The 23709-nt window shown below is 40.4% G+C and overlaps 1 protein-coding gene across 1 annotated transcript in view; it reads right to left on the bottom strand.

Annotated features, from left to right (window-relative positions):
• LOC122412129 (limbic system-associated membrane protein-like) overlaps positions 1-5425 on the bottom strand; it is a 141744-nt gene extending 136319 nt beyond the window's left edge. Inside the window, exon 1 of the mRNA XM_043421452.1 lies at positions 5370-5425. The gene's annotated coding sequence lies outside the window, so the exon portion shown is untranslated. The remainder of the gene's footprint in view (positions 1-5369) is intronic.
• Between the last annotated feature and the right edge of the window lie 18284 nt (positions 5426-23709).

Consider the following 23709-nt stretch of genomic DNA (forward strand, 5'->3'; position numbering starts at 1 on the left):
CAAACGAGTCTTTGATGCCCCGGATTCTCATCGACTGGCTTTGAGAAGGATCGGATTATCACGATTGCTCGGAGGTTTAGATTACTTTTAGAAGCTCATATTGCACGAACTAATGATCTTCGCCACCGTTCGAACCCGCCGAATTCGTGTCGATTACGTCCCACTCAAAATCGGATTGTTTGAAAACAAAAGACAATGAGAAAAGTTGAAAGTGAAAGGACCGGAAGTGAAAAGACAGGATGAAAAAGCAGCCTCAGCACGACTCGGTTCATAAACGGAAAGGGTCACCGACATTGTTTGTACTTTAGTTTTCTAAAGAACGGATGTCAAATGGAGAGACGCCAAAGTCGTCTTGTTCTGTAATAATGGGAAAGAGAGAAAAGATGCATTAACCTTTGTTCCTTTATTTCGGTCCAACAGACCCAGAAACTACGTGAAACATATCACACCATGCCACAGGCAAAAGAGCATTGTTGTCACTTAAACAATTCACAAACATATGTCAATTTTTGTCCAACGCCACTACCCACCAGTCCTTCCTGTCTTTTCAGCAATGAAGGACATCTCGATGACACTTTACCTTCGCCGCTCGATGCTATTGTAGCGTCCACGTATATCATTTAGTTCATTAAGAATCCATGAAAATGGCAATGACCCTCCTCGTGTTGTGTCCAGCACAGGATGTGCATCCAAAAGAGGCTTTTTTTCTCAATCATTACTTCGGTAATGATTTGGGCTTTGTTAAAACGAAGCCTTTTCGGTTCTAGAAAATGTATGATTTCTAAAAGGCAATGGGAATTTGATTAGGATTCAGTGATTAGGATGAAAAATATTATAATAATTGATTCGGAGCAAGACTGATCTCACACGAGAAGAGAATTTTCACGAGACTCGCGTGAAACGATGATGTACTGTGTCTTGCTCCAGTTTGAGGATTTGAGAATTCATTGATGAGACATAACTATAGAATTGAGGTAATCGATATGATAGTTTTTGCGGAGGAACTTCATTGAATTAGAGAAAAAACACGAGTGAGCAATCGAATAGAGCATAGAAATGATCACACACAAATACAATATGATTATCCTAATAAAAGTGTTAATTAACAAGAAACGTCTAGTTTTAGTAAACCATCTGACGAAATCTTGATTAGCCGTACTTCAAATGAAGGAAGAAATGTAATCTGCATTAATTCGTTTCCATCACTCGTTCGTTTGGTCACACAGATGTAAATCTCGTCATGTCAAGAAATCTTCTTGTTCTTTGGCAACTCAAGTACAATTTTAAGGGTGAAGACGCAATTGTAACACAAAATATGGATATTAGACGTACTGATTGAATATTCCCATGATGCAAACTTTACGTTCTTTTTCACCGTTCCTTAAAGAAAAACTGTCTCCAAGCAAACAAACGTCTTTACTTCGTTTGTTCCTTTTTTTTCTCTTTTATATTTATATCTATAAACTAGTCAAAGACAGTGGGACCGACCACCCTCATTGTCATAACCAATCGATAATATTAATACTCAATTCAAAGAATAAACCATTTATCAAACCACAAGTCTCTTTATTTTATAACATCTTCTTATTATTATTTTATAACAGGCTTCTTGCCACGGATCATTAGTAATGTTTACTGGTTTTTGATAACGTTTATTTCGTAGGTATTCACGATCTCATTGGGGTCGTTTCCTCGTGTTTTAGGACCTCTATCCAAATAATATTTTCCTTCAATGGGAACTTGAAAAAGAAGTATAAGCACCTCGTGACCGAAATAGTGCGCGTTGTCTCCAAGAACTGACCAACATTAACCTTAATGGTGTTTACAATCGAAGATCATTAACATCGTTAGCTAATTCGTACGTTCAAGCCTAAATCGAAAATAAATTGACTTTCTAACTCACTCTGAGTTTGTTTGGGTTGGAATTTTCGACTGGTCTGTTATCCAGACTGTTCAAGGACATTTGCATAATTTCTTAGCGGCGCAACAACACTAAGGTTCGTTTTATGATGGATGGCCGTAGCATTTCTCGGCTGTTTTTTTTTTTTTTTTTTTTATTGAGTTAGTTGGTAGTTGGACGAATTGACTTGATCGGAAAGAGAAACACATTGGAAATAATGGCTTTAGCGAGGGCTCGAAGGGTGCAAAGGGGCAGAGGGGATAGAGTTACATGCCAATACTAGAAAAATACTTGGAAGGTTCGAACAGACGGTGTGGTAAATTCAACGGTCAAGGAGAAAAATCGAGGAAGACGGCCATCAAAGTCACGTGCACGACGTGTAATCCTATCCCCGGTCCCTCCCCCGTTCACCGTAACTCTAACCCTCCGATAGTAATACAACTCGAGCTGGGTCTACGATGGGTCGGATTTCATTGGAACGGAAAAAAGGAGCAGAACGTCGCACTAGGTTGAAATGAAATTGGCAGAGGAACGATTTCAAGCCTTTAGAAGTCGTTAATCGTTATTGCGGGTTAGTGCAGACTCGAGGTGGAAAAAACACTCTGGAGAACTCTGAATCGTTTGGTAAAAGGAGTCCGAGTTCTGGCGTTTTGTGGCTTTTCGTTGCGCCCCTATAAACTCTTCCGTAAATACATTTCTCGTCGGTAATCGTTTTGATATTTCCAATAGACACTTCGATGTTGATCAGAACAGTTGATCAGCGTTAATTATAACGGTTTCCAATGAGCAATTATCAATGGATAAATCGAGAACACGGTGGTTTATTATTGACGTGAATATTCATCCTGGACAGCCAATTTATATTGTGAATTACATGGTTTCTCTGTTGATACTGAACTCAGAAATATTCGGATATTCTCAGGATGCCGGGTGTTTTCATAAATGAACAAGTTGTTATACGCCGATAATTGGAGTTAAATTTATTTGGATGTCTCATACACCCAACATTGCTTCAGCAAAAAGAAACGAGGTAACGTATGTGAAAATAGCACAGAACTTTTGTATATTTTGAAAGGGAATGACCTTATCACACGTATAAATCGATATCGATTACCTTTATAAGACATTAATTATTTCCAATTGCAAGTTTAGGCGAGATACTATTTCCTGTCCACATTAATACGATTCCCTTAACTTTTCTGACCGGACTAATTTCCAGATCGGTTAACGATGGCTAATTTTATCTCGAGCCAAATCTCATCCTTACAATTTAGCTAGAACATTCAAAGGCTTTTCTCGGACTACGATTATTCGGACGGTCCGATTTCGCACCCGTAAATTAACTCTCGAATAGTTTCTCCCTATCTTCGTATCCCTCTTTTGGTTCCTTCAACGTTTCCTACCGCTCGATTATCCTTTTTTAAAACTCGCTCAATTTTTTAGTCTCTGGTTTTCTCTCCGAAATTTTTACCGCCTGCGTTCTCTCCGGCTCCTAAAATGGACTCATTCCCGTTGACGCGATACCTCCAACCTTCCTCAATTCTACCGGAAAGCCTCGCGACTGCCCGGAAGACCTCACGCAAAATCGACCGTTTTCACTCCCTCGTTTCATCCCTTCGCCGCTTTATAACCGATCCTAGAAAGAAAGGTCAACCTGCAAGATACGCTAATCGTCGTCAGTTGAAGGCTTTCTCACAATTCGGATTCGAATAATCCTTTTTTCGAGAGAAAGAGAGAGAGAGAGAGAGAACGCGAAATTCTACTCCGACTGATTTTTATTTCTTCTTTGTTTGGCTGCTTGGAGACCAGAAACAAGCCAAGTACCGTTGCAGCATCACTCGGGTGCAACACGTGGCCGTAATGGCACTGAGAACCCTCTAGCGAAGCAAGAAGTGCAGCCCTGTGTACACCAACCTCATCCACGATGTTTGCCCAAGTCATGTCCCAGAAAAAAAAGCTTACTGCGGTTTTTCTTCTCCACGGAAAGTAACCATATTGACTGAGCCAAAAAATGTATTGTATTTGGCACCACTATGTTTTGTGTCTATCGACTTAATTGAATCGAGTGTTGATTGAATCATCGTACGATTAAATGCAGTGTCTGAATATCCATGACCCAATTCCATTCCACATTTACTTTACTCTCAACATTGGAATGTACAAATGCGTTCATAACTCTTATTGATATTTCATTTTCATCATCGATTCGACCTGACTCGGAATTAACAATTATCCGACTTCGTCTATATCTGTTGTTGTCGGGTGATTATTTCTGGATGGTTTCGAACCAGCTATTTCGAGTTTCCATGCAGGACGTGCATACGCGTCCCATATTTTTTGATCAAACGGATAATTTTAACATGTTCTTATCCCAAGTATCGGTCTTGGAAAATAATTAGAAATTCAAGTTTAAAATTGGGAAAAATCGCAGTACGAAAATTCTGTCTAAAAGTTTTCCAACAAACAGTGTTTCATCAACTGTTCTCCGTCGAGAGCTGCATGAACCCGTCCATAGACTTCGAGTGTGCTGACCGAATAAAGCACCTATTCGTTGCTCTAATGGAGGCCAAATTATATTCACATACGATATAGCTCCATAGCTACGAAAGAACAGGTTTGTTCTCGAGCCAGAATTATCCTGAAACTCTCGGCACGATTAAGATTTTTTAAATTAACGCTCACCGCAACAACCGCCAGGAGGAACGGGGATGATGGCTTACCAGGGGTGGGGGTGTGGAAATAGAACTCCTGAATTCTATCCTCAGAGAAATTTTTTCGCCTCGTGTTATGGCAAACGAGTTGGCTGCGTTGAAGCACAACTCTCTCTCATTTTCAACCCGTTTTTACGTAAACTCATACCTTTTCAATGGATAATGAGTTTTCCACAGATATAATTTTTCGAGTCGCAAACATGGACGATAATGAGAAACATTTTATACGTTTTATCAATTATATGCATAACTTATAATATTATTCATAATTAACATTGACCATGCCAGTCCCATTTAAAGATCAAGTAATAAATTATTTATCGAGATTATATCATCTCTTTGTATTCTTTAACCACCATCATCGTTATTCGTTTTATTTTTCAACTAGCCCTTTTACTGAATTATTATTTCGTCCTTCCTGTGAGGATAATTTGTTGTTATTTACACAGCAGTTTATGAGATTTCGAAATAAATAATCGAGGATGAGCTCACAATCAGTTTAATCTCAGAAATCAGCGCTATGCTTAATTTGTTCACATTGAAAATGAATTTATGTTCACTTGAAAAATTATTTCATCGTCATCAAATGAATATAGAGTGCCAGGCGATCACACGATCTGAAATGTTTATCACAAATTAAATGTGAGAGAAAAGAATGTTTCTATACCAATTTCTGATCGATAAAAAAATATCTGAAAATAATAGAATGAAGCAAGCATTCGTGAAAAAATGTATGGTTTCGATTTTCGAGAACTCACTTTTCTGATGCACGGTACCGGGACACGAGAGTTGGAAGCATCCACGTCCGTAAGACGAGGTATATACATAGGTCACTCAAAGTATACGAAAACACGAGCACAATCCTTGGAGAATTACATCACAAAAAAATGATGGATCATTCAAATCCATTTAGTGCACTTCACTGGGAAAAAACAAACAAAATAATCCGTCAGTTTTTAATTCAAAGAATACTGCGACTCGAGTCTTGAAAGGAAGTTTGTAAAAAAGTTGTTTTTCACGAAAAACTAAAATTCAAAGTCATCAGGGCTCGATTTAATTTCACTGAAAATTGAGAACTCAAATTGCAAAAGATTCTTTTTTATCGTCGTAAGTTTCGTCGATTTTTTTTCTTCAATTCGCGTAATTGAACAAGTGGTGAGCGCCGGCGAACGATTCTCGAGGTTGGAAACAATCCCTCAAGATCGTATTTTGCTTTACGTGAGTTAGAGGCTCTTTCGACTGATACGCCAACGTTAAAGCGCGCAGGTCGATCCTCTACTACTGCTTTTCTCCTCGTGATGTTGGAGAGAGTCGCACGACGTCCTCCCCTCTAACCGCCCCCCGACTCCCAAACTTTGTGCCACCAACCACCATCTCCTCTGCACCCCTTCGTCATCGAACCCCTAATCCTTATTGTCCTATCATCAAAGGCCACTCAAAAATTAACCAGTAAAAAATTAATATTGTGCCTGCAGAAGAAGACAAATATTCTGAGAATTCTCTAGCCACAAAAATGCACAGAGGAACGACGAAAACATTATCAAAATTTGAAGAATGTTCTAGAACATTGTTAAAGATCTTAAAACGAATTATTTATTTTTCATATCCTCTTGAGAATAATTTTCATAGCATTTGGTGCTTTGTAACGACAAGCAAAACCTTTCACTTCTCAAAATTATATAAAAATAAATAATTATCACTAATTAATTGTCGATTATACGAGTTAAATGTCATTAATTATTTAGAGCAACTTGAGGACGGTTGGAAATTTTTTTCCCCAAGGGCATTTTCAACTGTTTTGATTTATCGCTAAACTTTGGGACGAGTAGTCAGCAAAATAATTTCGGTAAGGGTTCGCACCGTCCATCATAAATTACCAGAGTGATTAATTTAATGGACAGGCCAGAAACGTCTTTTCGCTACTCTTCTTGTATTCGAGATACATTTAACGTCTCTTGATTGCACAGAGACAATGAGGAGACGAAGGCAAAGTTCGAGAATTCCAGTAGCTCTACCCTACCTATATAATTATTATTTTCTACGAAAGATTCTTTTTTGCGAACCATCTCACGAATCTCAAAGCGAACATTCCGTTTCGACTAATCTCGTTTACGCTCAAGCGGTTCACCGTCTTTTCTTGTGGAAAAAAGAAAAATTAGATTCGTGCTAACCTTTTTTTCGTTTTATTTCCCATTCTCTCTCTCTCTCTCTCTCTTTCTCCTTAAACGACCGTAAGTTGGAAATAGCTCAACGAAATTCCTTCGTCTATGCAGAGAAGGAAAAAAATTTCACAGTTCTTTGTGGAAAAAAATTGAAAGTCCAGTGTCTGCCGCCCTCAAAATTAGAATTGAGAAGAGTAAAAAACTTTTTCACATTCTCTTCTAATTTCAAAACGAAAAACACAAAAATAAAGTTGCCGAAGCAAAATATATGAGCTTACAACTTCGGTGTAACAGGAAAAGTCCAATATCCTTTTGAAAGATGTATAAATAATTTTTTATACGTTAATGACTCCATCATAATGTCTGAGTCCATATTAATATTGAATTATTGAAATAATACTCTACCAGCTGGTAAATACTAAAATGGACAGTGAATCTTTCCGAAGTAAGCGGCTTTCGCATCAAAGCTTTTGCCTCTTCATACGAGTTTTTTTTTTTTTTTTTGCGAACACAAAAACTCCCAACCCCGGCTGCAACTTTTGGAAAAACTGGCATTTATTTAAGGAATTTTTTAATTAAAAAAAACATATGACGAAGCTCATCCCAGGCGCAGAATTGCAGTGGTCTCAATGGCATATTTAATGAAATAGTAAATATGACATAAACGCATATTTGAACTTGGATTTGTTTAAAAGCCGTTAGGTGGCGACACGGAAGAACAATCTTGCTGGCGAAATCTCCAGCCATTCGTATATATAGCAACTGCTACTCAGTTAATATTCTATCTCCGAAATGTGCGATGTCATTGTCCATTACGAAGTTGAGTACGATCATAAAGCTTAATTAACAAGATCTGAAAAATCATGAGTGCTGGAACGCACGGATTAAAAGCGTGATTTATCATCGAATGAATGTTTAAACTGACAGTATGTTCAAATTTAGTGCACGGTAGGAAAGGAAAATCGGTTTCACATTTCCAAAGGTCAAAACGTGTTATTAATATTTCAACGAATGTTCGCACTGCCTCGGGGAACCGACTGAAATTATTGTTATCACACAGTACAGCGATTACATACGTTAATTTTCGATCGTTACAAGTCCGTAGCGATAAAGTTTAACGTCGCGAATCATTGAGCCAGAAAATACTACTCGAAGCATTCCCATATGCTTCGTCAGGTCAGTTTTAAATATTACATCAAAGTTTATCACTCAGAATGTCAAGAGTTCTCTACGAATTCATTCGCTCACGTGATTGCTTTTCTGTTCGTTTATTCTTTTTAGTTTTTTTCGTTGGATCGAGTCATTTTTGTCCACACGTATATATTGTTATTTCCAAGCCTTTGTAATATACCGAAACAATATTAAGAATTTCGAATCTTTTTGATGGTTGTTATAACAGTGATACCACAATTAATACAAATATTGTTTGCTGTACAAGAGCAGGTGCCTCGACGCTTTCGATTGATCCAAAACTAGGGCAGTAACATATACACAAAGCGGAAGCAATTGATAAAATTCGCTCATATTTAATAACTCGCACCAGTACCTCCCCCGAAATTGCATTCGTTCGGTCATCTCAATTTGTAAAATGTAATCCACTCGATGAAATACCAAGCGTACGAAATTATTAATTCATCAATTGATTGAAAAGTCCTCCTCAGAAACAATTGTTCGACAATAATTTCAATGCTCGTAAATCGTTCGGGCGATAAATGCCAATTACTTTCCGAGCGAATCAGAGCGCACGAAAAATCGGGCTGTTGGACGAATTCGTGTCTGACCAATGTCATTGGTTGTCACTTAATTTTCCTTCCAGTCCAGTCAGCAGTGCGCTTTTATTTCATTTCTGCTTAAAAAACCTAACGATTTTCAATTGCAAATTTTCCGCTGGGAATAGATCCAATAAAAATATATTTTGCAGTGTAACACAACAAAAAATGTGAATGAAAATCATCGGAAGATTTACGGTCAAATTAACGCGTGTGATCCACCGTCCACATATTTGAGGTTAGCGGAGCTCGTTTAATAATAATTCGTCATAGTCCTGTGGGACGAACTGGCAGAGTGGAGGAACAGTGCTACACGCAAGATTAAACTGCTCCTGTTCTCCTACAACGCCCTCTTAACCCCGTGGCAAGTACAATATATACAACGAGTCCGTGTATGGGCAACATACCACAAGCTCTGCCTATTGCTACTCGAGAAACTTTCGTCGCCCATTTGGCTTTCCCAACACTCCCGTCGTCATACTCCACCATCTGACTGAATAAAACGTAATGACCCAATTTTATTATAGAGTTGTACACGTTTTTACATTTCCCTGATTTCGAATGTGGTCCAGTCGAACCGTCCTAAAAACTTAAAACCAAGCGTACATTTTCGCGGTGGACAGACGGTGATTTCTTTTTTTCTGTTGGTGAGTGTGAAACCGAGTTTTCGGGGTCGAGAGTGTTGTCGTTCGAGCGCCATCTCGACAATATGAGGTCACATTCAGTTTTCCTAGTATATCTCGACGAATATGAATCTCACAAAGGGTCGTCTTCGTTGTAAGAAACTCTTTTTTTCTATGAGAAAAATTGTATGCGATTCTTGATTGGAGTCACGGTTGTTGAGTCAGATAAAAAAATATTTTTTCAACTTCCTTAACCTTGACACACGACTCTTGTGTAAAATTATTTAAGATGATTCTCATGTCTGCTATTTGTTTTTTATTTTTTTATTTCTTTTAATTTTTTGCTAACATCAATCGCTCCGTATGACTGTACGATATGAATACGTTTTCCACTGCGAAACCCATCAGGGATTCCCAATGATTTTGTAACTCATCCCTACTGCTGGAGATCAATTTCATCGAACGATAGCGTAATCACTCGAAACCTAGGCTTACAGGCGGAACGCTCTTTACACAAGAGCCAGGAGCTTCCGTATTTTTATGTGAATTATAACATTTTCGTATTATTTATTTACGTAACCCAATAGTTGTACACGAAGATTGCATATCATCCGAATTCAATACGAGGTAGAATACCCTCCATTAGTTAATAGTGAAAACGCTGCATCTGAAAATGTTTCCAATTCACTGGATCACCTGCAGTGACGTGAGTCAATATTTACACTCGAATCTACAGAATATTCATGGGATTTCGAAAAAAATTATTGTTTTATAGAAATACAAAAAAATCAATTGTCTCGTCAAACCTTGAAGCTGGTTCGGGTCTATTTGAAAAGCTGCAATTTTCTAATTGACGAAGCGAGTTATACGTAAGCGGTCATCTCGCTGATCGCTTGGCCCAACAGTGGCTCGCCCATCAATCGAAAAGGGGGAAGCAAGTTTCCTGACTTTCCGGTGGTGCTAATCATCTGAAACGTCGGCTGGACTTTGTGCATTTTATTCCTTTGGCACTCGTGCAAATGTAATGCAACAGTGCATCAAAAAGAGTGGCTGGTAGGCAACACACTTGGGGACCTTTCAGCGATATGGATAAAAATGTAAATCAGGGAAATGGGGTTGAAGTGGTGGAACGGGATCGGAAAGAGCCGCGCGAGTTAACGCAGCAACAATGGAATCGAAAGATGAACGTATAAAAACCAAACACCGATTGTTCACTGGTGAAAAATTGTATTTCAGTATTTCGCCCGTGGAAGTTGATAAATTTCTTTTTCGAGTTAGTCAAGAATAGTATTGCTCCTCTTTATTAAACTTCGTACCCTTCGGCATTGTGTATTTCCTTTGACAAAAAGTTTCATCTCGTGTTTAGGGCTCTTGACGTTTTCATGTGTACTAACGCGGCTGCCACCACTCGTTCTTTGAATACTGCCACAAGCAATTTACTCACAAAACAAATATATTCATTACACGTAATTGTAATCAATTTGAATGGAACTGTCAAAGGCTAACAACGCTGAACTCAGAAATGAGGCTCTAGAGATGTCTCGTATATTGTATATTATATTCGTAACACAAATATAGATTCCTCGGGTACGTAAAGCTCTTCCCGATCGACGCTGCACCGCAAGTACAAAGAAACATGGGCAAAAGTGACGTTTTTTTTCAACCACGTCACTACACTTTAGGCGAGTAGACCCCCCAGCTAATTCAATCAGAATGAAAGAAATTACAGAATTCTATGAGATCTGCTTCAATGAAGGGTCAAGTAAAATCGGAACGGATTAAGTTTGAGAGTGTTTTTTTTAAGTGCCACTGTCACTAGCACGAAGGAAACAAACTCTATAAAATTTGCATGGACGAATATATCGCGATTTAATCCTCAGAAATCGTGATTTTTTATTATGACTTGGAATACATTCGTTGGCTGGTGAATGTGAAGGAGCCCGAGATATATTTTAAGGTACGTCTTCCACGAGCCCGAGTACTCTACAAATAACTAATTTGAAATTGCAGTAAAGTGGAAGTGCATGCGAATAGATTGGCGAAATTTCAGGTCAGGTCATCGAACATTTGATGAACAATTGAAACTTGAAAAATCGTAAAATTTATACGAGAGCTTATGGAGATTCCATCGTCACTACATTTTTGTTCAATAATTCATGAACTAAATAATTCTGAATTCCTGATACAAACTGTTTCACTGATAGAAAAAAAATGTAAGGAATCCATAGAAATGATAATAACAAAGGACCACCGAAAGAGATGTTAACGATAGAAGTTGGAAAAATGGCAGAAACAGAAGCTTTTCTTATACAAATGCTACTTCTCAGAGGTTAGGAATCAGTCCAAATTTTGAGTGCCCGAATTTGCACCACCAGAAAACACGGTCATGCGAAAGCAATACTTTAAGCTCTGCTTGATATTAGCCGCAAGATGTTGATATTCGAGGATAAACAGTTGTTTCCTCAAATATTTGAAGAAAATTGTAGGAAAACAAAAAAATCTCGATATCTAATAGATCTACTTGGACAGAATTGGATCGAGGTGTGGGCCAGAGCGTTGGGTGTGATTGTGTGTGTGTCGAGGGGGGAAAAAAGGTGTAAGAGAATGGCCACGTTCGGAAGCCAGCAAGCGGGTTCCTCAAGGACGTGACTCGAGATTCTAGGGGTCGAAAATTCAGAGGGTAGTTTGAACCTCATCCCAATTTTGCCCTGTCGCTACGTTTAAAGTCGTGACCACACGACGCCGAAGGAACGTGGAAGAAACTGCGACCCATTCACAAGTCAGTAGAGCTCGAAGTCGTCGCACAAAAGAACTTGCAACCCCTTCGAATTCCCCGGACCCCATAAACTTCGAAAGAGACATGAAAAAAAAAAATAGAGAAAAAAAGGAACAATTGTAGTAACAATTTGCTGGTTGGAAGAAACATCGTGATACGAATTACAGCCAAGGATCCTCGAATAACCCGCTATAGACGTGATCATTTTTTTTCGATATCCAAAAGGGCGAGATGAATAATTTTTATCGTGTATTTTCAATGGCATTGCGATCAATGATTGCCTGATAATTGCACCACGAACAAATCGATACGAACTTTATTCGCAGCCTCGAAAGTCGGTTCAGTCAGGTTCGGACAGCAAGATTCGTTAAAAGTGTTTAGAACGTGTAGCCTTTGGTCTCACTATACGGTGCACAAAAGCCGTATGAGCACTACATCAAGAGATGACTGGATGAAACACTGCGCTGCTTGGAGAGCTTTCTTTCAACGTGAAACAGGTGAAAAAGAAATTCATGTGCTCGCCGACACGGAATTTTCACTTAAGGAGTTTCGGTACAGAAGTCTAAATATTAAGAAATTTATCAAATTTGGTGATAATGTTCCTCAACATCAAGTGGGAAAAGACAATTTTTTTCAAAATTTTCTTCTACCTAGTTATCGAGTAATTACGCATTAAAGCAGATTTCTTATGCCCGGAATGTATACCTATATATATGGAAACGCTATGCTTATACACGTCAACTCCAGTGATCAATTACTCGATAACTGTGTAGAAGAAAAATCTTAAAAAATTTGTATTGTTAAATTTGACACTAAATAATATGTTCACAAAATTTTATTAAATTCTGAACTTTTTGAAATTTTTAATGTTTTTAGCATGGTTTAGTATGGCAACATTGTATCGTCTGTACCGAAACTCCTTAATCTATTTTCTTGAATTTTTTCCTACCAAAGTATGATTCTTTGTTTCTCGCACCAACAATATATTCGAAATACTGAATACTACACGATGTACGATCGACTGAATAGAAAATAAAGTGTAAATGCGGAATAAATGGAATTAAATACTAGGAAAAACAAATAACAAAATAATGGAATGCTTTGAACGAAAATAGAAGCGAATCCCCATCCATTTGGACGATTATTTTTGAAAGGCGTTAAGGTAGTTCGGTAGCTGAGTGCCGTATAAAAAATATGGTGCAGCCCCCTTCTTGTGTGAACATTGTTCGTTGTAAAATAATATGTTCCAAGAATCATTCAAATGATCGTTTTTAAAAATTTTTTTTTTAAAGACACTCCAACACTGTGTTTTTTAAAATCAAAATCGTAAGAACCGTTCTCGAATTATTTCGATACACATTTTTTGTTTGAATTCCAATTCGTGGATCCAATTCGAAAGGAAAGACTCCAATAAAATTTTGTAGGATCCCAAAGGCCCCTGAATGTACTTTTCATCGATGAATCATGGTTATATTCACGTGTTGTTTGAAGGTTTATGTAATATTTTTTCTACTCTACTTTAGAACATAGCAAAGAAAAGTGAAATAAAAAAAACGAGCTTCAACTTCGTCGGAGAGAGTCGTAAAATTTCGGGCTCTTTGTCTCACTGTGAAAATTCAGGGGAGCTGAATAAGTGCATCAAGAGGTGACCCGACGAAACGAAGTCAGGAGTGCTTTCCTCCGAGGTGGTCGTGAGACGACTCACTCGAAAATAAGAGTGCAAAGAGGCTCGGAGGGTGGGAGAGGTTGTCCAGCAGAAGGAACCTGCATAAAAAAGAACTTTTATTTGCATCTCGGTGTGTGCTTCGGCATTAAAATGACTATTTTAAAATAAGCTCTCAGTAAATGGTAAATAAACTTTTCTTAGTTATGTAATAATTAAAAAGGAGTTCTTCACCCTAAAACTTTCAAATACTCGAGTTTTCTTTCCCATACCTTAAGTACTTCTGGATGGCGATGCAATTACACTTCAAACGGTGATATGGAAAAATGCATAAAATAAAATCACCCTCATTCTGTCAATCTCTCATTCGCCGGTTGGTAAAAAATGTTTACGAAAACTCGCGAACGTAAATATGGAGGGTAAGACTTTTTCAAGAACAACTAATATACGGTGAGTTAGGAACGGTGAAAACAGAAGCAGAAAAGTAAAATAAAGAACACGGTCTCTCAAGGGAGCATCGAGGTACTTGTAACGTTAAGGATCGACAGTGGTAAGTACGGGGGTGGTTTCTAGCGTTTCACGCTTTCGCTCACTTTCTGCATCCTTGAACTTGTACGAGCAATACGCGCGCCTCGATCCTAGTGAAGTCTTGTTTTTAGAGGGTGAGCTTGCTTTTTCGTTGCCTTTTCGCAGCCACTAAAAACTCACGAGGACAAATCCAGTTCCTTCGCTCTTTATTGCTTGCACGTCACTTCATAAACGCGTGAGAGAATGAATAAACTTCCTGTAAATAGAGAAATTTCCATCTACGTTTTTGAACTGCGAAAAATAATGGAATTTCATTCGTACCGGCGCAGCAGTCGTATCTGTCAAGTGACAGGTGATGCTGTTATCTGCATAAGCCTTCGGACGCTGGGCATAAAATAACTGAACTTCATCCGCTTAAAAGGCAAATCGCCACACGGAAAAAATGACAACAATTAAAATATCTTTTCATAGTCAGTATAAGGAAATGATTGTTTCAACTTTTTCTGCAAAAATTACTTTTTTTTTTTTCTTTGGGATACTCGCAACATTCCTCGCACAAGTACGGCGTATGCTCCGCTATAGGAGGAAATATAAATACTCGTGGGTTCTGAAGCAGCATTTGGAAAATTGATTAAACCAGAAAAGAAAAGCTGTGGAAACGGTTTTTTGTGAGCTCGTGAGTATTCTATAGAAGATTCTTCTCCGGGTACGTCTCCAGAGGTTTTTCTGTTCATCACTCATCTGAGATTCATTGACACGTAGACGCGGTGATATTTATTCGTGCGAGGAATAAAAAAGGGAATGAGAGTAAGGGTTGAAAAATGTACAATCGGTGTGACAGAATGGAAAATATAGACGTGGGAACGGCAGACTAATATTCAAGGTGGCTGTGGCGTGTCTCCGCGCTCGTACAAACATTCGTCGTCGCGGTGAATAACGCTGAAGCAGGGGATGCACGCGAAAGAAAAACCCGTGGGAGATGAAGGAGGGAGGGAGAATGGGATTCGATGAAATTGGAGAATCGATGAGTTTGCTAGGAGCAAAGAAACCACCTCAACCTCTCGATGTAAGGGGCGAAAGCGAAGGGTTTTGAAGCTACTGCGATGAGAACAGGACAATCAGGAGGTTCGGTTTCCTGTGCAATTTATATACATGCAAATATAGAGGGCAGTCTACATTGAAACGGCGCTGAACCACTGGAACGTTTATGCTACCAGGCAGAAAGTAGTTTTACTCTCAACTTGGATGATGTTGGATTTCAGGGACAAGGTCAAAGCCCATATTTTGCTTTTTCGTCTCTCCGGGGAATGAAACGATTTTAACCTGAAAACTTTTCCATTGTTAGCTTCTCTTCTTGGGATCCGAAGCTCCAACAATCCGCGCAGATCACCGCTCGCAGGAGAGGAGTCAAAGCACAGAAAATTTCTATACAAACGAGCGCGGCCTCGTTCCGCGTGGTGCGAAAAATGAGCGCCATCGTATTCTCGTCGACACACTGGACACAGAATCCTTTCGATGGAAATATATCGTTGGAGGGTGGGAGGCTTGAGAACCTTCTAGTTTCTGTGACTCTCGTTCACGTCGCTGTACCCAAATGTGACACGAGCGTTTTTATCATCCTTTTCCAATATTTTCTGTATTTTTCGTTCTTATCTCGCTTTCTGAGACGTTATCGAGCGTGAACCTCATGAAGAATCGTGCGAGATCGAAGGCCTTCCTACACGTAAAAAATATCGAAAATGACCGATAACGAGAACGAAATGGCTCGTCCCAACGGTCACTCGCCAACGGTTTTTTCAAACGGAATATACACTTTATCGGCCAATCTGACCGCAGCAAGCGAATCTTTCGTCAGGCAAAATTTCTTTTGGTCCATTTATCCTCGGCCTTACGGTTTATTGGAAATTCTCACGCGTTGTCCTGCTCGAATAAAAACTTATCCCCAGCACTTAATCTTTCGACGGACGCTAAGTATTTCATACGCGCGTGCGAAGGTCTTTTTCATATTTTCCAATCAATTTTTTAATGTTTCCCTAGATCGATCCTATTTTTCGTGATTCCCACGTGTAAAAAGCATGAATCGTTAAGTAAATAAAATAAAAGTACAGTATTTATCCGCACCAATGCTTTTTTTCCCTGTAAACGGAAATTTAGCTTAGCCACGAATTCTGGAGTAGCGTTCGAGAGGGATCGAGGCACATAATGAATTTCTAAATATCGAGCAGATATTTCACATAATAGAATGCATGTTCCTCGTCGAATTCACCGCACACTGTGCTCTTGATCCCCTCACCCCATTTCATCCCTTACACCCCCTCGATTCTGGAAAAGCCTGGAATTACAATGACGGTCTATCTCGTTGTTGACTGCCACCAATCCAGCGAGAGGAAATATACATATATGCGCCCATCCTCCCCTCTCCCCCGCTGTGCCCCACTCATACTCCGAAACGCATTCGCGCCCCTGTTACGAATTCACACAACAAAGGAGAGTTTCCTTTATTCAAGAGGGATGGTTTGTTTAAAACAACACGCGATTGGTTTAGCATACCGTTCTCAGAGATGATGGTTCGGGGTTTAAGGGAGAGGAGAGGGAGATAGGAAGGGAGGGGGGTCTGCTGCGAGAGAGGGAATGTGGACACGCTCGCGACCGTTTGGAAATTCTGCTGATCCCGTGAAAATGAAAATCCACCACAGTGAAACCATGGAAGCTCTGTAGGGGCTGAAACTGCTACCCCGCCCCTCCGAAATCCGTCAAGGGGATGAGAAAGCTATCGATCCTCGGCTGTGCGGTTTCGGCCGAGATTCTCCAACGGCAGACATGCACTTCAACGAGAACCGCCACCACCGACACCCACGAATTTCCCTTCCCATTGAATATTTATGTAAACTAATCCCGCTTCTCCTCTACACCCCACCCGACCCCCTCCAAACACCGCGAAATCAAGGCAAGGAGTGAAATGTTCTGGCGAAAATTTTTAATAATAATCAATATAATGTGAATAACAAATTAGATAACTCTGGAAACGAAGCCTCTTTAACATTTATGCAAACACGGCGGATGCAACTTTCTCGGCTTATTCGACGACAGCGAGTGGGATTTTTATAAGATTTTCATCACTATATCGATAAGCAATATGATAAAACATTTATTCTCATTTATTCTTCTCTTTTTTGGATTATGGTGGAGAATTCATGCGGGAACTTTCATGAACCGAATGCTTTCGGCCAGCAATAAATGAAGTAAATATATTTCAACATTAAAATCATGTTCGTGAAAATCATGACTTTTCACGAACAAAACGTTTCGAAGTAATGTCTCTATATGGAGGCTGCTCTTTTTGTAGACACTTGGACGAGCTGTAATGAATATAAATTATGAGTGGCGAGCAAGTCAGGATTTTCAAGTAGTTGGATATATGTCTCGTCGAAAACTCGAGCTACCGCGACTCTGGGGTACGTGTTTGTGAGAACTTTGTTTGTCTCTTCGCCATTTTGTTAAGAATCTCGCCCGGAGGAACCGAAGGCCACGGAAGAAGAGAAGACAGAAGCCATGCACGATTTTACGAAAGTGTCAGGACTCTCTCGTACTGAACTCTTGTACTGAAATAGAATTTTGAAATTATTCTGACGTCAAATCGAAATTTAGTATGTCAATATACGAATACAATAACATCCACAAGAGAATATAAAAATCTCATGCGCACCTGCAGTTCTTTTCATCGCTCACTTTCTCCATCTCCAATTCCACAGTATTGTTTCGTACCTAATTGACGCGGAGTTCGTACCGCTTCCTTTTTCCACTAATGAGGGATATCGACCAGTCGGATCAATGAGAATTCCATATCGGGACGGACTAAGTAAGTTTCAGAGGATCGGAAAAAAAATATCTTCGTTATCTCCTTTGTTAGCGGCCTTGTGAAAAGTTTGGCTCCGCGATTCAAAGGTTTCACGAGAAAATTCTTAATTAGCTGACAAACACGAGAATTAGAATGAAAGTGCAGCAGGCAAAGTGAAATAGAGAGAAAAAAGTTTATCGAGATGGTGAAATAAAGATAAAAGTGGTAGAAAGTATATGAATGGCTGAAAAAATGCGCTTGTGCAGCGGAAAAAGGGTGAATAAGTATGGACGGAGGCCATGAAACGAGGATTCATAATTTGTTCTTTGTGGTATTATACCTCAGTTTTAATTCATGCTAATGTGAAAATTTCGTTTCACGACCTGAGGACATAAAGGAGAACCGGGGGGAGGGGCAATGCTTCCGGAAGTCCTGCTAGCTCTTTGCAGAAACCCTTTAACCCACCCTCATTCTCATTCAGCCTCGTATACAAGTCCGGCACAGCCACCATTCTCAACCATCCCCCAAAATCTACTCCACTCCACCCTTTCCCGTCATAGGACCCCATGATGTGTGTATGAGCTTTTCCCTTGTCTTGTTTGCCCACAAACCCCTTTGCAGCATCCCTTTGTCCATTGTCCTCGGGTCTCTAGCCGGTACACCTTCTATCGCCTCCACCCTCAAGCTTATATACGAGATCCTTAGCTGAAGCTCCTTCCTCTTGAAGCTCAATGAATATTCACGTTAATCTATAACAATTCGCATCATTCGAATTGTCACAGAAACATTATGACGAAACGGAAGTATCCTTAGCCATGATTTTTCGTCGGCAGACCCCTTAAAAATTGGAATTCTTCATCCAAGTCTTTCCCGCGTCTTTCGCAAAGTCTAAATCAGCACTAGAACGATTTTCCTGTTTGCATACGTAAAGCATAAGTGTGTCAGAAAAAAAACTTTTTCATTCTTTTTTGAAGATCGTCTCTCTCGTCGTGAAAATTCAAAAAATTTACCGGGATCAATGAGCAGCTTGTTCAAATTCAATAACACAAATCAAGTTCGTTGAATAAAAGTCCAAACCAATCCTGAACGTATTTCAGGATTATTCGAGTGGTTGCTGCCGAAAAAATCATGGAAACGTCGAGGTGCTCTCGAACACTACTTTAATGAACGGAGACGCCACTCGAGGAAACTACGGAGCGGATTTGGATGGTGTTCGGATATATGTATTTTGAACACACATGGAAAAGCTTTCACGAGTTAGCGAATGAGGAAAGTGGGTTAAGTTTTACGAGAAGCCTCGTTTCTTTATAGTCTTGGACTTGACGATCCTCCCCTTTATATATATATACACACGACGAAGCAGTGATTCTTCCTGGCGAGGGAACTCTGACGATTGCAGAGTTCAGTGTAGAGTAGAAAACGTTGAGGGACCACCTTTCGAACATCGAAACTTTAGTACCAAACTACCTCGATACTTTAACTCTTCTCATATACAGAAACCTCGCCTCCCTTCAACCTCCCCTACCTTTAAACATATCCCGCTATGAGCCGATTGAAACTTGCCACTCTAGGAGCTTCGGTTACAGCAATTGAGTGGAGAAAATCAATGTATGAAACTCGATATACTCATATTGGGTGTGATCGACTGAGTCTACGGTACTGCGCTGTTCCGCTGTATCAACTTTTAACAGGACTGTTGTTATTCGAGAAAGTATCCTTGCGCTCGCGCAAATTCAACGCAGCAATTATGAGTTTCAGTAGTCCAGAGTTGTTCAGTCAGACTTTTGCTGAGCATCGAGTCACGGCGTGGTCAGAACTGAATTTTATCAACCGGCCAATCCCAAGGAGGGTTGTGACAGTACCTGGGGCGTGTAGTTACACGTTAAAAAAATACTCGAATATGGTTTGAAATCACTTCATTTGCAAGCAATATGTAACGTAATGCAACATAACGCAATAAAACTTTTTCAGAAACGAATTAGAACTTTGCAACAACAGAAATAAAATCTGGGAACGTTTCAACTAAAAGTTCTCAATTTGGGGCTTGAATTCTGTCTCGGTACGCCCAAAAACATGGATCCGACGTTTCATTCCATTGTAGCTTTGTTACATGCAAAAAATGTACCTTCGACGTATGCTATAAAATCAGCGATCTGGGTCATTGATAGCTTGCGTCACAATTTTACCCAGGAAAAATGTAACAACCATACCCAATGCACTGTTTTGCAAATGGACAAAGGCCATGTCAATAAAAAAGCTGTTCATTGTCATCGCTTTCCTGCGATTCCGATTGGTTCTTGAAACACGACCATTGTGGGGCTAAATGCATTCGGGAAAAACAACGTTTATTCGTCCCCTCAAAATGACAGCTTGGAATCCAAGCCATCTTTGAAATTTTGTCGATATCGTTTTGCTCGACTCGATTTCTCGAAAATTCTTCCAATTGGAAATTCTTTCAATAGTTACTCAATAGTTATTAATGAGTTGAATTATTAATCCTGGTAAAAATAAATAAAAAATTACGCTATGCAAGAAGATGACGTGCGCGGAGCGCGCGTGTCTGTGACTCACCTAGTCTATCAATAAAGCACTGCTATTTAACTACTAATGTTTGACTCTTTCCGAGGAAAAACTCTCATTTCTCTATCCGTATATTTGTGTCAGTAATCATCAAAAGAAATCGAACTGAAATACTTACTTTTCGCTATCGAAAACCAACGTGAGGCTTTACCGGCGTCCCCTTGCACATCTCTTACACTTTCGCTCATATGATAACTGTCACAACCGTAACGTGGTCCAACCGTACCCAGTCTCCTGACGCACATTAAAAGTACGAGAAAATTCCAGCTGAGCGAGGCCATCGTGTCTTACAGAACGAGTCAAACCTCCTCCACTATTTATAACCGCCAGCAAGTAGAACGTCGGACAGTGGGTTACCCGGACTCGCCTCAGTGAGACGAGTCCGGGTAACAACGTGTCCAATGTCATTTCTCAGTTTGCCTAAGGCTGGAGTCGGCCAGTTGGTGGATGAGCTCGTTTGCCATGTGTTCATGAACGAAAATCCTTTGGGAATGAGGATTTCAGAGTAGAATAGTAGTGGACGAATTATTTGTAAAAATATCGAAGGAGCATTTTGCAGTGTGTCGGTTGTCGGAGTCTTAATAGTCGAAGCACAGTGCGTGCAGCTTCGCAGATCAATGCTGGAAAATCCCTTCGTATAATCGGTGAAAAAATCATGCTCTTCCCACTAGAGATGGATTCGAGGTGACCGTGTCCATAGCTCGATAACGCATCGAGCAGGCTTTTGTCATGCAGGACGATAAGCGAAGGGAGGAGGCAAGGGGAGAGACAGTCGCCCCCCAGCGTAGTATCGTTTAACAATGTTGGAGGTGATCGTTCGTATACCGAGTTCTTTCAACCGCTTTGCCACTTTTCATACCAAAAAGCCAAATGCATATATACAGAGTGGAAGTTCGACTGGGATCCGACAAATTGAATCGGACTGTCACGAGGACAGAGCTCTCTCTCTCTCTCTCTCTCTCTCTCTCTCTCTCACTCGTGCAAGTACTTTCACCCCCTTTGTGCGACAGCCCACACCAAAACTACGCCTGTGCATGGAGCAGAGTAGTTGGGAGGCTGTACGAGAACGATCAAACGTAACGCAGGATGACGTTAAATCTCCGATTGGTGCTAGCCGAGTAGCAAGCGAGGGAAAGAGTAAGGGGCGAAAGGCGAGGTTGAGAACGATTATTCCATTCTGTCGTTGCAGATCTCCATTAGTCACGTTTAATCCAAGCTTTCACTTTAATACGAGTCATAAGTTTGCCCAGCGGAATTCCCCGGAGCATGGCGGCAAATTGAATTTGTTGAGAAAAAAATGGCCGATCGAACGAACGATTTAGCCACGTGGAATGCCACCTGGTCGCCGTTTCAATTACTCAAACAGCCTACTAATTCACAGTCGCGTTACTGTACGACTTTCAACCAGTTTCCACTCGCCCATGCCCCATTAAACGTCCATCTATTGGTGCTCACACCGATGATATCTCACCCTTTATAACGTGTCCGTTGACTTCGGAACTCCGAGAAAGAATGATTCCGAAGAAGTAATCATTCCCAAGTCGTAAGACGAGTCACGCAGACCCCGTGAAGGAAATCGCTTTTGACAACTCATGCGAACACATGCCGCCTCTCCGCGAGGAGCCTCCATGCATACGTCGCGCAATTTGTATGACGATAACGGCAAACAAATTCTCGTAAATCATCGTTGGATACAATAACCGTGGGGGAACAAAAACTCGTATGGATACCCGTGCAATCTCCTTTCTTCCCCCCTTTTTTCTATATTCCGGGGAAGCCTCCTTTTATTTCTTCTTCCACGTGCTGACGGGTCGTTCCCTGGCCCTTTGCTCACACTCTCCCTTCCTGCGCCGCCTCTTTCTATTTTCGCTATTCCTTCACAAGCCTTCTCTTGTATTCGCTCCTTCCACGTAGTGCCGTCTTCCATTATTCCTCGCAGTCCGTACGTATGCACATTCTTGCTGAACCCGTGCCCGTTTCACAGTTGCTTTTCTGCTCAGAATAAACGTAGCAAGAGTAAAAGTTCGTTGGATCAAAAGGCTCATATTTATTTACATTTATAAACAACGAGAACGCCTTCCTTCAGAAAAACCACTCAGTCTCGAAGCAGAAATTGTCGAGCCTTGCGAGTCCCCTGTCCACGCCTCGGAGACCCGTGTCCCCCTTCACTAATTGCATTCGTTTCTTTGTGCTATTAAAGTCCATTCCGCGCCTCGACCCCCGTCGAGAATTTATTTCGACGTGACATTTCTTGAAAATCTTTCAGTTCCCGCGTAATGATTTTTCTTTCAAGAAAATCTTCGTTTCTGCTCGTATCGTCAATGTCTTTGCAGATGCCGAGAATTCCGGCGATGTTTACAAACAGATTGTGGTTGATACTGCGCGCCCGTCTCCTTTGAATTCTACGTGCTCCGTTCGCCGGAGCACGGACTTGATAATGAATGCTTTATTCCATTAAACGTTGCAAACGACCCATTTGTCGAAGTCGTCGCTTTTCATAATGGACGACTTCGCGGCATAATGAGGTGGCGATTTAATCAGCGAAGACGCTTCAGCTGTAATATTCAGAAACTGCGGCCTCACTTTCGCCTCGTGAACGTCACTTTTCTAGCTCGCCTACGCTTTCTTCCCCTTCCTCCTTTCTCTACGTCTGCTTCGCTCCAATATCGAATTGGATAATTTCACGGTATTGGCATATTTGTTAGAAGCTGAAATTAACGAATGGCGAATTTTACATCCCCACACTGAGTAATGGCAAAACTTTTTCATCCGTTGAGCGTAGCTTTCGCCACGCAGCGATACATTTTTAACGATCATTTTATACTTCGAAATACGTATACACATTCCTCGTGCGAATGCCTCGGCTCTTCAGTACGAAAAAAACGAAATCAATAACTTTTTACCTTTTGACCCTGATTCACGGTGAATAACCTCGCTGCGTGAATGATCCATCCACTCGTGAATTGAAGCGGTTCTATTGTTCGCCCGAGACATGCGTTTACGAATATACTTGTGCAGTGGCTTAAAGGGTGGTTTATAATTGGATACATTCTGTTCGTACAGCATCCTCCTACTTCATAAAACGGTATATAAACGTTTTGGTGCGTATACCGAAGCCCGGGTCATTCGATAATGGAACAGTCAGCCTACCGAGAGCAG

Source organism: Venturia canescens, chromosome 6 (assembly GCF_019457755.1).
Source record: "Venturia canescens isolate UGA chromosome 6, ASM1945775v1, whole genome shotgun sequence".
Lineage (NCBI taxonomy): Eukaryota > Metazoa > Arthropoda > Insecta > Hymenoptera > Ichneumonidae > Venturia > Venturia canescens.